This window comes from Lampetra planeri, unplaced genomic scaffold (assembly GCF_965212315.1).
Source record: "Lampetra planeri unplaced genomic scaffold, kcLamPlan1.2.h2 scaffold_2097, whole genome shotgun sequence".
Lineage (NCBI taxonomy): Eukaryota > Metazoa > Chordata > Hyperoartia > Petromyzontiformes > Petromyzontidae > Lampetra > Lampetra planeri.
The window spans coordinates 1-14,901 of NW_027614858.1; the positions used below are offsets into that span (position 1 = coordinate 1).

The window sequence follows — 14,901 nt, forward strand, 5'->3', positions numbered from 1 at the left end:
GAGTGGGTGAGTGGAGTGAGTGGGTGAGTGGAGTGGGTGTGAGTGAGTGGGTGAGTGAGTGGGTGAGTGAGGGTGAGTGAGTGGGTGGGTGAGTGGGTGAGTGAGTGAGGGTGGGTGGGTGAGTGGGTGGGTGGGTGAGTGGGTGGGTGGTGAGTGGGTGGGTGAGTGGTGGGTGAGTGGTGAGTGAGTGGGTGGTGAGTGGGTGGGTGGGTGAGTGGGTGAGTGAGTGGGTGGGTGAGTGAGTGGGTGGTGGTGAGTGGTGGGTGAGTGGTGGGTGAGTGAGTGAGTGGGTGAGTGAGTGGGTGAGTGAGTGGTGGTGGGTGAGTGGGTGGAGTGAGTGGGTGAGTGAGTGGGTGAGTGAGTGAGTGGGGGTGGGTGAGTGGGTGAGTGAGTGGGTGGGTGGGTGAGTGGGTGGGTGAGTGGGTGGAGTGGGTGGGTGAGTGGGTGGGTGAGTGGGTGAGTGAGTGGGTGAGTGAGTGGTTGAGTGGGTGGGTGAGTGGTAGGTGGGTGAGTGGGTGAGTGGGTGGGTGAGTGGGTGGGTGGGTGAGTGGGTGGGTGGGTGAGTGGGTGGGTGAGTAGGTGGGTGAGTGAGTGGGTGAGTGAGTGGTGGGTGGGTGGGTTAGTGAGTGGGTGGGTGGGTGAGTGGGTGAGTGAGTGAGTGGGTGAGTGAGTGAGTGGGTGAGTGGGTGAGTGGGTGGTGGTGGTGGGTGGGTGGGTGAGTAGGTGGGTGAGTGAGTGGGTGAGTGAGTGGTTGGGTGGGTGAGTGAGTGGGTGGGTGGTGTGAGTGGGTGAGTGAGTGAGTGGGTGAGTGAGTGAGTGGGTGGGTGGGGTGGGTGGGTGGGTGGGTGAGTGAGTGGGTGGGTGGGTGGGTGGGTGAGTGTGGGTGGGTGAGTGAGTGGGTGGGTGGTGTGGGTGGGTGAGTGGGTGGGTGAGTGAGTGGGTGAGTGGGTGGTGTGAGTAGGTAGGTGAGTGAGTGGGTGAGTGGGTGAGTGGGTGAGTGAGTGAGTGAGTGGATGAGTGAGTGGGTGGGTGGTGAGTGAGGGTGGGTGAGTGGGTGGGTGAGTGAGTGGGTGGGTGGGTGAGTAGGTGAGTGAGTGAGTGGAGTGGAGTGAGTGGGTGGTGGAGTGAGTGGTGAGTGTGTGAGGTGTGGGGTGGTGGGTGGGGTGAGTGAGTGATGTGTGTGGGTGGGTGAGTTGGTGGGTGAGTGGAGTGAGTGGAGTGGGTGGGTGAGTGGGTGAGTGAGTGAGTGAGTGGGTGGAGTGGTGGTGAGTGGGTGGTGAGTGGGGAGTGGTTGAGTAGGGTGAGTAGGTGGAGTCGGTGGAGTGTCTAGGTGGGTGAGTAGGTGGGTGAGTGGGTGGGTGACTAGGTGGTGAGATGTGGGTGGGTGGGTGAGTGAGTGAGGTGACTAGGTGGGTGAGTGGGTGGGTGAGTGGTGTGAGTGGAGTGGGTGAGTGGTGGGTGAGTGGGTGAGTGGTGTGGTGAGTGGGTGGGTGGGTGAGTGGGTGTAGGGGTGATTGGGAGTGGGTGAGAGGGGTAGGTGGGTGAGTGGGTGAGTGGTGGTAGCGGTGGTGAGTGGGTGAGTGGGTGAGTGGGTGAGTGGGTGGGGGTGGGTGAGTGTGTGAGTGGGTAAGTGGGTGGGTGGGTGGGTGAGTGGGTGAGTGGTGGGTGGGTGAGTGGGTGAGTGGGTGGGTGGGTGAGTGAGTGAGTGAGTGGGTGAGTGAGTGAGTGAGTGAGTGGTGAGTGGGTGGGTGAGTGAGTGAGTGGGTGGGTGAGTGGTGTGAGTGAGTGAGTGGGTGAGTGGGTGAGTGAGTGGGTGAGTGAGTGGATGAGTGGGTGAGTGGGTGGGTGGGTGGGTGGGTGGGTGAGTGAGTGAGTGAGTGGGTGAGTGAGTGAGTGGGTGGGTGGGTGGGTGAGTGGGTGGGTGGGTGGGTGGGTGGGTGAGTGAGTGAGTGGGTGGGTGGGTGGTGTGAGCGATGTGAGCGAGTGGGTGGGTGAGTGGGTGGGTGAGTGAGTGGGTGGGTGTGTGAGTGGTGAGTGAGTGAGTGGGTGGGTGGGTGGTGAATGGGTGAGTGGGTGGGTTGGTGGGTGAGTGATTGGGTGAGTGAGTGAGTTGGTGGGTGGGTGGGTGGGTGAGTGGTGGGTGGATGGGTGAGTGGGTGGGTGGATGGTTAGTGAGTGGGTGGTTGGGTGGGTGAGTGGGTGGGTGAGTGGGTGGATGAGTGGGTGGGTGAGTGGGTGGGTGAGTGGGTGAGTGGTGTGAGTGGGTGAGTGGGTGGGTGAGTGGGTGGGTGAGTGGGTGGGTGGGTGAGTGGGTGAGTGGGTGGGTGGGTGGCTGGGTGGGTGAGTGGGTGGGTGAGTGGGTGAGTGGGTGGGTGAGTGGGTGGGTGAGTGGGTGGGTGGGTTGTGTGAGTGGGTGGGTGAGTGGGTGGGTGAGTGGGTGGATGGGTGAGTGAGTGGGTGGGTGGGTGAGTGGGTGGGTGAGTGGGTGGGTGGGTGAGTGGGTGAGTGGGTGGGTGGGTGAGTGGGTGGGTGAGTGGGTGGGTGGTGGGTGAGGTGGGTGAGTGGATGAGTGGATGTGGTGGGTGAGTGGGTGGGTGGTTGGGGTGAGTGAGTGAGTGAGTGGTGGGGTGATTGAGTGAGTGGTGGGTGAGTGGTGAGTGAGGTGAGTGAGTGGTGGGTGAGTGAGTGAGTGAGTGGTGGGGTGAGTGAGTGAGTGAGTGGTGAGGTGAGTGAGTGAGTGGTGGGGTGAATGAGTGAGTGAGTGGTGGGGTGAGTGGTGAGTGAGGTGAGTGAGTGGTGGGTGTGAGTGAGTGAGTGAATGGTGGAGGAGTGAGTGAGTGAGTGGTGGGTGATTGAGTGAGTGGTGGTGAGTGGTGAGTGAGGTGAGTGAGTGGTGGGGTGAGTGAGTGAGTGAGTGAGTGGTGGGGTGAGTGAGTGAGTGAGTGGTGGGTGAGTGAGTGAGTGAGTGAGTGAGTGGTGGGGTGAGTGAGTGAGTGAGTGGTGGGGTGAGTGAGTGAGTGAGTGGTGGAGTGAATGAGTGAGTGAGTGGTGGAGTGAATGAGTGAGTGAGTGGTGAGTGAATGAGTGAGTGAGTGGTGGGGTGAGTGAGTGAGTGGTGGGTGAATGAGTGAGTGAGTGAGTGGTGGGTGGGTGGGTGAGTGGTGGGGTGAGTGAGTGAGTGAGTGGTGGGGTGAATGAGTGAGTGAGTGGTGGGGGTGAATGAGTGAGTGAGTGGTGGGGTGAGTGAGTGAGTGAGTGGTTGGGTGGGTGGGTGAGTGGTGGGGTGAGTGAGTGAGTGGTGGGGTGAATGAGTGAGTGAGTGGTGGAGTGAATGAGTGAGTGAGTGGTGGGGTGAGTGAGTGAGTGGTGGGTGAATGAGTGAGTGAGTGGTGGGTGAGTGAGTGAGTGAGTGGTGGGTGAGTGAGTGAGTGAGTGAGTGGTGGGGTGAGTGAGTGAGTGGTGGGGAGTGAGTGAGTGAGTGGGGTGAGTGAGTGAGTGATGGAGTGGTGGGTGAGTGAGTGAGTGAGGTGAGTGGTGGTGAGTGAGTGAGTGAGTGAGTGGTGGGTGTGAGTGAGTGTGAGTGGTGGGGTGAGTGAGTGAGTGAGTGGTGGAGTGAATGAGTGAGTGAGTGGTGGGGTGAATGAGTGAGTGAGTGGTGGAGTGAATGAGTGACGTGAGTGGTGGGAGTGAGTGAGTGAGGAGTGGTGGAGTGAATGAGTGAGTGAGTGGTGGGGTGAATGAGTGAGTGAGTGGTGGAGTGAATGAGTGAGTGAGTGGTGGGGTGAGTGAGTGAGTGAGTGGTGGAGTGAATGAGTGAGTGAGTGGTGGAGTGAATGAGTGAGTGAGTGGTGGGTGAATGAGTGAGTGAGTGGTGGAATCGTGAGTAATGAGTGAGTGAGTGGTGGGGTGAGTGAGTGAGTGGTGGGGTGAATGAGTGAGTGAGTGGTGGGGTGAGTGAGTGTGAGTGGTTGGGTGGGTGGGTGAGTGGTGGGGTGAGTGAGTGAGTGGTGGGGTGAATGAGTGAGTGAGTGGTTGGGGTGAGTGAGTGAGTGGTGGGGTGAATGAGTGAGTGAGTGGTGGGGTGAGTGAGTGAGTGAGTGGTGGGGTGAGTGAGTGAGTGAGTGAGTGGTGGGGTGAGTGAGTGAGTGGTGGGGTGAGTGAGTGAGTGAGTGGTGGGAGTGAGTGAGTGAGTGTGGGGTGAGTGAGTGAGTGGTGGGGTGAGTGAGTGAGTGAGTGGTGGGTGAGTGAGTGAGTGAGTGGTGGGGTGAGTGAGTGAGTGAGTGAGTGGTGGGGTGAGTGAGTGAGTGAGTGGTGGGGTGAGTGAGTGAGTGAGTGAGTGGTGGAGTGAATGAGTGAGTGAGTGGTGGAGTGAATGAGTGAGTGAGTGGTGGGGTGAGTGAGTGAGTGAGTGGTGGAGTGAATGAGTGAGTGAGTGGTGGAGTGAATGAGTGAGTGAGTGGTGGAGTGAATGAGTGAGTGAGTGGTGGGGTGAATGAGTGAGTGAGTGGTGGAGTGAATGAGTGAGTGAGTGGTGGGTGAGTGAGTGAGTGGTGGGTGAATGAGTGAGTGAGTGGTGGGGTGAGTGAGTGAGTGAGTGGTTGGGTGGGTGGGTGAGTGGTGGGGTGAGTGAGTGAGTGGTGGGGTGAATGAGTGAGTGAGTGGTGGGGTGAATGAGTGAGTGAGTGGTGGAGTGAATGAGTGAGTGAGTGGTGGGGTGAATGAGTGAGTGAGTGGTGGAGTGAATGAGTGAGTGAGTGGTGGGGTGAGTGAGTGAGTGAGTGGTGGGGTGAATGAGTGAGTGAGTGGTGGAGTGATGAGTGAGTGAGTGGTGGGGTGAATGAGTGAGTGAGTGGTGGAGTGAATGAGTGAGTGAGTGGTGGGGTGAATGAGTGAGTGAGTGGTGGAGTGAATGAGTGAGTGAGTGGTGGGGTGAGTGAGTGAGTGGTGGGGTGAATGAGTGAGTGAGTGGTGGGGTGAGTGAGTGAGTGAGTGGTTGGGTGGGTGGGTGAGTGGTGGGTGAGTGAGTGAGTGGTGGGGTGAATGAGTGAGTGAGTGGTGGGGTGAGTGAGTGAGTGGTGGGGTGAATGAGTGAGTGAGTGGTGGGTGAGTGAGTGAGTGAGTGGTGGGGTGAGTGAGTGAGTGAGTGAGTGGTGGGGTGAGTGAGTGAGTGAGTGGTGGGGTGAGTGAGTGAGTGAGTGGTGGGGTGAGTGAGTGAGTGAGGTGGTGGGGTGAGTGAGTGAGTGAGTGAGTGGTGGGGTGAGTGAGTGAGTGGTGGGGTGAGTGAGTGAGTGAGTGGTGGGGTGAGTGAGTGAGTGAGTGGTGGGGTGAGTGAGTGAGTGAGTGGTGGGTGAGTGAGTGAGTGAGTGGTGGGTGAGTGAGTGAGTGAGTGAGTGAGTGGTGGGGTGAGTGAGTGAGTGAGTGGTGGGGTGAGTGAGTGAGTGAGTGAGTGGTGGAGTGATGAGTGAGTGAGTGGTGGAGTGAATGAGTGAGTGAGTGGTGGGGTGAGTGAGTGAGTGAGTGGTGGAGTGAATGAGTGAGTGAGTGGTGGGGTGAGTGAGTGAGTGAGTGAGTGAGTGGTGGGGTGAGTGAGTGAGTGAGTGGTGGGTGAATGAGTGAGTGAATGAATCCTCACCTGCCGTCCATCTTGGCCCACGTTGGTTTGACCGCGAACGACAACACGGATCTCCTCATCCAGCCTCCTGAGACACGGAGACACGGGGAGAGAGACACGGGGGAGAGACACGGGGGGAGAGACACGGGGAGAGAGACACGGGGGGAGAGACACGGGGAGAGAGACACGGGGGAGAGACACGGGAGAGAGACACGGGGGAGAGACACGGGGAGACACGGGGAGAGAGACCACGGGGGGAGAGACACGGGGAGACACGGGGAGAGAGACACGGGAGAGACACGGGGAGAGAGACACGGGGAGAGAGACACGGGGGAGAGACACGGGAGAGAGACACGGGGGAGAGACACGGGGAGACACGGGGAGAGAGACACGGGGAGAGACACGGGAGAGACACGGGGAGAGACACGGGAGAGAGACACGGGGAGAGAGACACGGGGAGACACGGGGAGAGAGACACGGGGGGAGAGACACGGGGAGACACGGGAGAGAGACACGGGAGAGACACGGGGAGAGACACGGGGAGAGACACGGGGAGAGAGACACGGGAGACACGGGGAGAGAGACACGGGGGAGAGACACGGGGAGACACGGGGAGAGAGACACGGGGAGAGACACGGGGAGAGACACGGGGAGAGAGACACGGGGAGAGAGACACGGGGAGACACGGGGACACGGGGAGAGAGACACGGGAGAGGGACACGGGGAGAGACACGGAGACACGGGGAGAGAGACACGGGGAGAGAGACACGGTGGGAGAGACACGGGGAGAGAGACACGGGGAGAGAGACACGGGGAGAGAGACACGGGGAGAGGGACACGGGAGAGACACGGAGACACGGGAGAGAGACATGGGAGAGAGACACGGTGGGAGAGACACGGGGGGAGAGACACGGGGAGAGAGACACGGGGAGAGAGACACGGGGAGAGAGACACGGAGACACGGGGAGAGAGACACGGGGAGAGAGACACGGGGAGAGAGACACGGGGAGAGAGACGCGGGAGAGACACGGGGAGAGACACGGGGAGAGACACGGGGAGAGACACGGGGAGAGACACGGAGACACGGGAGAGAGACACGGGGAGAGAGACACGGGGAGAGACACGGGGAGAGAGACACGGGGAGAGAGACACGGGGAGAGAGACACGGGGAGAGAGACACGGGGAGAGGGACACGGGGAGAGACACGGAGACACGGGGAGAGAGACATGGGGAGAGAGACACGGTGGGAGAGACACGGGGGGAGAGACACGGGGAGAGAGACACGGGGAGAGAGACACGGGGAGAGAGACACGGAGACACGGGGAGAGAGACACGGGGAGAGAGACACGGGGAGAGAGACACGGGGAGAGAGACGCGGGGAGAGACACGGGGAGAGACACGGGGAGAGACACGGGGAGAGACACGGGGAGAGAGACACGGGGAGAGACACGGGTAGAGACACGGGAGAGACACGGGGAGAGACACGGGGAGAGACACGGGGAGAGACACGGGGAAAGACACGGCGAGAGAGACACGGGGAGAGAGACACGGGAGAGACACGGGTAGAGACACGGGGAGAGACACGGGGAGAGACACGGGGAGAGACACGGGGAAAGACACGGGTAGAGAGACACGGGGAGAGACACGGGTAGAGACGCGGGGAAAGACACGGGGAGAGACACGGGGAGAGAGACACGGGGAGAGAGACACGGGGGTCAGGAGATATGAAGACTGCGTGCATGAGAGATAGATGATGATGATGATGATGATGAGAGATGATGATGATGATGATCGGAGATGATGATGATGATGATGAGAGATGATGATGATGATGAGAGATGATAATGATGATGATGAGAGATGATGATGATGATGAGAGATGATGATGATGATGAGAGATGATGATGAGATGATGATGATGAGATGATGATGATGAGAGATGATGATGATGATGATGAGAGATGATGATGATGAGAGATGATGATGATGATGATGAGAGATGATGATGATGAGAAATGATGATGATGAGAGATGATGATGATGAGAGATGATGATGATGATGAGAGATGATGATGATGAGAGATGATGATGATGATGAGAGATGATGATGATGAGAGATGATGATGATGATGAGATGATGATGATGAGAGATGATGATGATGATGAGATGATGATGATGAGAGATGATGATGATGATGAGAGATGATGATGATGATGAGAGATGATGATGATGATGATGATGAGAGATGATGATGATGATGATGAGATGATGATGATGAGAGATGATGATGATGATGATGAGAGATGATGATGATGAGAAATGATGATGATGATGAGAGATGATGATGATGATGAGAGATGATGATGATGATGATGAGAGATGATGATGATGAGAGATGATGATGATGAGAGATGATGATGATGATGATGAGAGATGATGATGATGAGATGATGATGATGATGATGAGATGATGATGATGATGATGAGAGATGATGATGATGATGATGAAAGATGATGATGAGAGATGATGATGATGATGAGAGATGATGATGATGATGATGAGATGATGATGATGATGAGATGATGATGATGATGAGATGATGATGAGAGATGATGATGATGATGAGAGATGATGATGATGATGAGAGATGATGATGATGATGATGAGAGATGATGATGATGAGAGATGATGATGATGATGAGAGATGATGATGATGAGAGATGATGAGATGATGATGAGAGATGATGATGATGAGATGATGATGATGAGAGATGATGATGATGATGAAAGATGATGATGATGATGAGAGATGATGATGATGATGATGAGATGATGATGATGATGATAGATGATGATGATGATGAGAGATGATGATGATGATGATGAGAGATGATGATGATGATGAGAGATGATGATGATGATGAGAGATGCTGATGATGATGAGTGAGAGATGATGATGATGATGAGAGATGATGATGATGATGATGAGAGATGATGATGATGATGAGAGATGATGATGATGATGAGAGATGATGATGATGATGAGAGATGATGATGATGAGAGATGATGATGATGATGAGAGTTTGTGATGGATGTGAATTCTCACCGGATCTTCAGCCGGATTTTGCTGACAACTTCGTCGATGTTCGTGAGCGACTGGAGACACACGCAGAGAGACACACACAGAGAGACACACAGACAGACGTGGTGAGAGAGACACGGAGAGAGACACGCAGAGAGACACGTGGTGAGAGAGACACGCAGAGAGACACACAGAGAGACACGTGGTGAGAGAGACACAGAGAGACACGTGGTGAGAGAGACACGCAGAGAGACACAGAGAGAGACATGGTGAGAGACACGCAGAGAGACACGTGGTGAGAGAGACACGTGGTGAGAGAGACACAGAGAGAGACACAGAGAGAGACACACGGTGAGACACACACACAGAGAGACACGTGGTGAGAGAGACACAGAGACACACGTGGTGAGAGACACGCAGAGAGACACGTGGTGAGAGAGACACGCAGAGAGACACACAGAGAGACACAGAGAGACACGTGGTGAGAGACACAGAGAGAGACATGGTGAGAGACACGCAGAGAGACACGTAGTGAGAGAGACACGTGGTGAGAGAGACACGGAGAGAGACACACGCAGAGAGACACGTGGTGAGAGAGACACGTGGTGAGAGAGACACGGAGAGACAGAGAGAGACACAGAGAGACACAGAGAGACAGAGAGAGAGACAGAGAGACACACAGAGAGACACAGAGAGAGACATGGTGAGAGACACGCAGAGAGACACGTGGTGAGAGAGACACGTGGTGAGAGAGACACGTGGTGAGAGAGACACACAGAGAGAGACACATGGTGAGACACACACACAGAGAGACACGTGGTGAGAGAGACACGGAGAGACACAGAGAGAGACACGCACAGAGAGAGACACGTGGTGAGAGACACGCAGAGAGACACGTGGTGAGAGAGACACGGAGAGACAGAGAGAGACACAGAGAGACACATAGAGACAGAGAGAGAGACAGAGAGACAGAGAGACACACAGAGAGACACAGAGAGAGACACACGGTGAGAGAGACACGGAGAGACACAGAGAGAGACACAAAGAGAGACACGGAGAGACAGAGAGACACAGAGAGACACAGAGAGAGACACGTGGTGAGAGAGACACGGAGAGACACAGAGAGAGAGACACGTGGTGAGAGAGACAGAGAGACAGAGACACAGAGAGACAGAGAGAGACAGAGAGACACGTGGTGAGAGACACAGAGAGACACGTGGTGAGAGAGACAGAGAGACAGAGACACAGAGAGACAGAGAGAGACAGAGAGACACGTGGTGAGAGACACAGAGAGACACGTGGTGAGAGAGACACGTGGTGAGGGAGCTTGGCAGCGTATCTGTTGATATGCAAATTCCTGTGTCAAGGCGCCCTTCCTCCCCTAACCCAGCAGCTTAAATACACGCTGCCAAGCTTGGTGGTGCTCATTCAGACGCTGTCTTTCCGACAGACCTGTTCTTCTGAACACCACCAAGCTTGGCAGCGTATATTTAAGTATTTATTTAAGTATATATTTAAGTATATACGCTGCCAAGCTTGGTGGTGCTCATTCAGACGCTGTCTTTCCGACAGACCTGTTCTTCTGAACACCACCAAGCTTGGCAGCGTATATTTAAGTATTTATTTAAGTATTTATTTAAGTATATACGCTGCCAAGCCTGGTGGTGCTCATTCAGACGCTGTCTTTCCGACAGCCCTGTTCTTCTGAACACCACCAAGCTTGGTAGCGTATATTTAAGTATTTATTTAAGTATATACGCTGCCAAGCTTGGTGGTGCTCATTCAGACGCTGTCTTTCCGACAGACCTGTTCTTCTGAACACCACCAAGCTTGGCAGCGTATATTTAAGTATTTATTTAAGTATTTATTTAAGTATATACGCTGCCAAGCCTGGTGGTGCTCATTCAGACGCTGTCTTTCCGACAGCCCTGTTCTTCTGAACACCACCAAGCTTGGTAGCGTATATTTAAGTATTTATTTAAGTATATACGCTGCCAAGCTTGGTGGTGCTCATTCAGACGCTGTCTTTCCGACAGACCTGTTCTTCTGAACACCACCAAGCTTGGCAGCGTATATTTAAGTATATACGCTGCCAAGCTTGGTGGTGCTCATTCAGACGCTGTCTTTCCGACAGACCTGTTCTTCTGAACACCACCAAGCTTGGCAGCGTATATTTAAGTATTTATTTAAGTATATATTTAAGTATATACGCTGCCAAGCTTGGTGGTGCTCATTCAGACGCTGTCTTTCCGACAGACCTGTTCTTCTGAACACCACCAAGCTTGGCAGCGTATATTTAAGTATATATTTAAGTATATACGCTGCCAAGCATGGTGGTGCTCATTCAGACGCTGTCTTTCCGACAGCCCTGTTCTTCTGAACACCACCAAGCTTGGTAGCGTATATTTAAGTATTTATTTAAGTATATACGCTGCCAAGCTTGGTGGTGCTCATTCAGACGCTGTCTTTCCGACAGACCTGTTCTTCTGAACACCACCAAGCTTGGCAGCGTATATTTAAGTTTATATTTAAGTATATACGCTGCCAAGCTTGGTGGTGCTCATTCAGACGCTGTCTTTCCGACAGACCTGTTCTTCTGAACACCACCAAGCTTGGCAGCGTATATTTAAGTATATATTTAAGTATATATTTAAGTATATACGCTGCCAAGCATGGTGGTGCTCATTCAGACGCTGTCTTCCCGACAGCCCTGTTCTTCTGAACACCACCAAGCTTGGCAGCGTATATTTAAGTATTTATTTAAGTATATACGCTGCCAAGCTTGGTGGTGCTCATTCAGACACTGTCTTTCCGACAGCCCTGTTCTTCTGAACACCACCAAGCTTGGCAGCGTATATTTAAGTATTTATTTAAGTATATATTTAAGTTTATACGCTGCCAAGCTTGGTGGTGCTCATTCAGACGCTGTCTTTCCGACAGACCTGTTCTTCTGAACACCACCAAGCTTGGCAGCGTATATTTAAGTATAAATTTAAGTATATATTTAAGTTTATACGCTGCCAAGCTTGGTGGTGCTCATTCAGACGCTGTCTTTCCGACAGACCTGTTCTTCTGAACACCACCAAGCTTGGCAGCGTATATTTAAGTATATATTTAAGTATATACGCTGCCAAGCTTGGTGGTGCTCATTCAGACGCTATCTTTCCGACAGCCCTGTTCTTCTGAACACCACCAAGCTTGGCAGCGTATATTTAAGTATTTATTTAAGTATATACGCTGCCAAGCTTGGTGGTGCTCATTCAGACGCTGTCTTTCCGACAGAGCTGTTCTTCTGAACACCACCAAGCTTGGCAGCGTATATTTAAGTATATATTTAAGTATATATTTAAGTTTATACGCTGCCAAGCTTGGTGGTGCTCATTCAGACGCTGTCTTTCCGACAGCCCTGTTCTTCTGAACACCACCAAGCTTGGCAGCGTATATTTAAGTATATATTTAAGTATATACGCTGCCAAGCTTGGTGGTGCTCATTCAGACGCTGTCTTTCCGACAGACCTGTTCTTCTGAACACCACCAAGCTTGGCAGCGTATATTTAAGTATATATTTAAGTATATACGCTGCCAAGCTTGGTGGTGCTCATTCAGACGCTGTCTTTCCGACAGACCTGTTCTTCTGAACACCACCAAGCTTGGCAGCGTATATTTAAGTATATATTTAAGTATATATTTAAGTCTATACGCTGCCAAGCATGGTGGTGCTCATTCAGACGCTGTCTTTCCGACAGACCTGTTCTTCACCTGAGGACGGCTGCTTGCGTTGTGGCCGAAACGTCGTGAGAATTATTTTATTATGTTTTATTTTTATTATTTTATTATGTTTATTTTTTATTATTTTATTATGTTTTACTTTTATTATTTTATTATGTTTTATTTTTTATTATTTTATTATGTTTTATTTTTATTATTTTATGTTTTATTTTTATTGTTTTATTACTTCCCTTCTACGTGACGACTTTACCGAAAGAACCGAGAAGATGAATCCCTGCAGTCACGGAAGAAGCTTTTAATCGAAATTTAAAAGCAGCTTTACCAGGTGACTGATATCATCATCATCGTCATCGCCTGGACATTTACAGCAGCAACCCAAACACTCTGAAACGCCGAGAGATGTCCACTGGAAATGAGGAGGGTGAATAACCGGAGGACCCGGAGAAAAATTCCAAGCGACCATCACGGGGAAGGAGAGACGCAGACTCCAAATATACAGCAACAGCAGCAGGGTTACACGGGATAGAACCCACGACCTCCTGCAGACCAGGCGAGGTAGTCAACATCTCACAGGGTCATGGGATCGAACCCACGACCTCCTGCAGACCAGGCGAGGTAGTCAACATCTCACAGGGTCATGGGATCGAACCCACGACCTCCTGTAGACCAGGCGAGGTAGTCAACATCTCACAGGGTCATGGGATCGAACCCACGACCTCCTGTAGACCAGGCGAGGTAGTCAACATCTCCCAGGGTCATGGGATAGAACCCACGACCTCCTGTAGACCAGGCGAGGTAGTCAACATCTCCCAGGGTCATGGGATAGAACCCACGACCTCCTGCAGACCAGGCGAGGTAGTCAACATCTCCCAGGGTCATGGGATAGAACCCACGACCTCCTGCAGACCAGGCGAGGTAGTCAACATCTCACAGGGTCACGGGATCGAACCCACGACCTCCTGCAGACCAGGCGAGGTAGTCAACATCTCGCAGGGTCACGGGATCGAACCCACGACCTCCTGTAGACCAGGCGAGGTAGTCAACATCTCACAGGGTCGGGATCGAACCCACGACCTCCTGTAGACCAGGCGAGGAAGTCAACATCTCCTGGTGCCAAATATACAGCAGTAGGCATCGTCAGGGTCGGAGATCGAACCCACGACCTCCTGTAGACCAGGCGAGGTAGTCAACATCTCGCAGGGTCACGGGATCGAACCCACGACCTCCTGTAGACCAGGCGAGGTAGTCAACATCTCACAGGGTCACGGGATCGAACCCACGACCTCCTGTAGACCAGGCGAGGTAGTCAACATCTCACAGGGTCACGGGATCGAACCCACGACCTCCTGTAGACCAGGCGAGGAAGTCAACATCTCCTGGTGCCAAACATACAGCAGTAGGCGTCGTCAGGGTCGGAGATCGAACCCACGACCTCCTGTAGACCAGGCGAGGTAGTCAACATCTCACAGGGTCACAAAATCGAACCCACGACCTCCTGCAGACCAGGCGAGGTAGTCAACATCTCCCAGCCACAGCGGAGTCTTCCGCCCTTGCCCCAGCAGCGCGCGTGAGGCTACCCGGGGCAGCTTTGTCTGTGCCCTGTCACCTGCTCGGTGGGGAACAAGCTGTTGATGTAGTCGACCACGTTGAAGTCGGGCTGGTCCAGTGCATCTTGGCTGGGGAACACCTGCGCAGAGGGAGAGCGCACAGACTTGATAAGAGAGCGGTGAGTGGGTGGGTGAGTGAGTGGGTGGGTGAGTGGGTGGGTGGGTGGGTGAGTGAGGGGGTGGGTGAGTGGGTGAGTGAGGGGGTGGGTGAGGGGGTGAGTGAGGGGGTGGGTGAGGGGGTGGGTGAGGGGGTGAGTGAGTGGATGAGCGAGTGGTTGAGTGGGTGGGTGGGTGGGTGAGTGGGTGGGTGGGTGAGTGGATGGGTGGGTGGGTGAGTGGATGGGTGAGTGGATGGGTGGGTGGGTGGGTGAGTGAGTGGGTGGGTGGGTGGGTGAGTGAGTGGGTGGGTGAGTGGGTGGGTGAGTGGGTGAGTGAGGGGGTGGGTGAGTGAATGAGTGAGTAACTGAGTGGGTGACTGGGTGAGTGAGTGGGTGAGTGGGTGAGTTAGTGGGTGAGTGACTGAGTGAGTGACTGAGTGAGTGAGTGGGTGAGCGAGTGGGTGAGTGGCTGAGTGGTTGAGTGGGTGGGTGGGTGAGTGGGTGGGTGGGTGGGTGAGGGGGGTGGGTGAGTGAGTGGTTGAGAAAGTGGGTGGGTGAGTGAGTGACTGAGCGAGTGAGTAACTGAGTGAGTGGGTGAGTGACTGAGCGAGTGCGTGAGTGAGTGGGTGAGTGAGTGGATGAGCGAGTGACTGAGCGAATGGGTGAGTGAGTGGTTGAGTGGGTGGGTGAGTGAGTGAGTGAGTGGGTGGGTGAGTGGGTGGGTGGGCGAGTGGGTGGGTGAATGAGCGAGTGAATAACTGAGTGGGTGAC

General features: G+C 53.8%; 1 long non-coding RNA gene across 1 annotated transcript; it reads right to left on the bottom strand.

Moving 5' to 3' along the window:
* Positions 1-5,627: 5,627 nt before the first annotated feature.
* LOC144740377 (uncharacterized) lies at positions 5,628-14,137 on the bottom strand. The gene is made up of 3 exons (XR_013589629.1): positions 14,032-14,137; positions 8,721-8,770; positions 5,628-5,699 (listed from the first exon to the last, which is right to left on the bottom strand). It is a non-coding gene; the product is annotated as an uncharacterized LOC144740377 (long non-coding RNA).
* Positions 14,138-14,901: the final 764 nt, after the last annotated feature.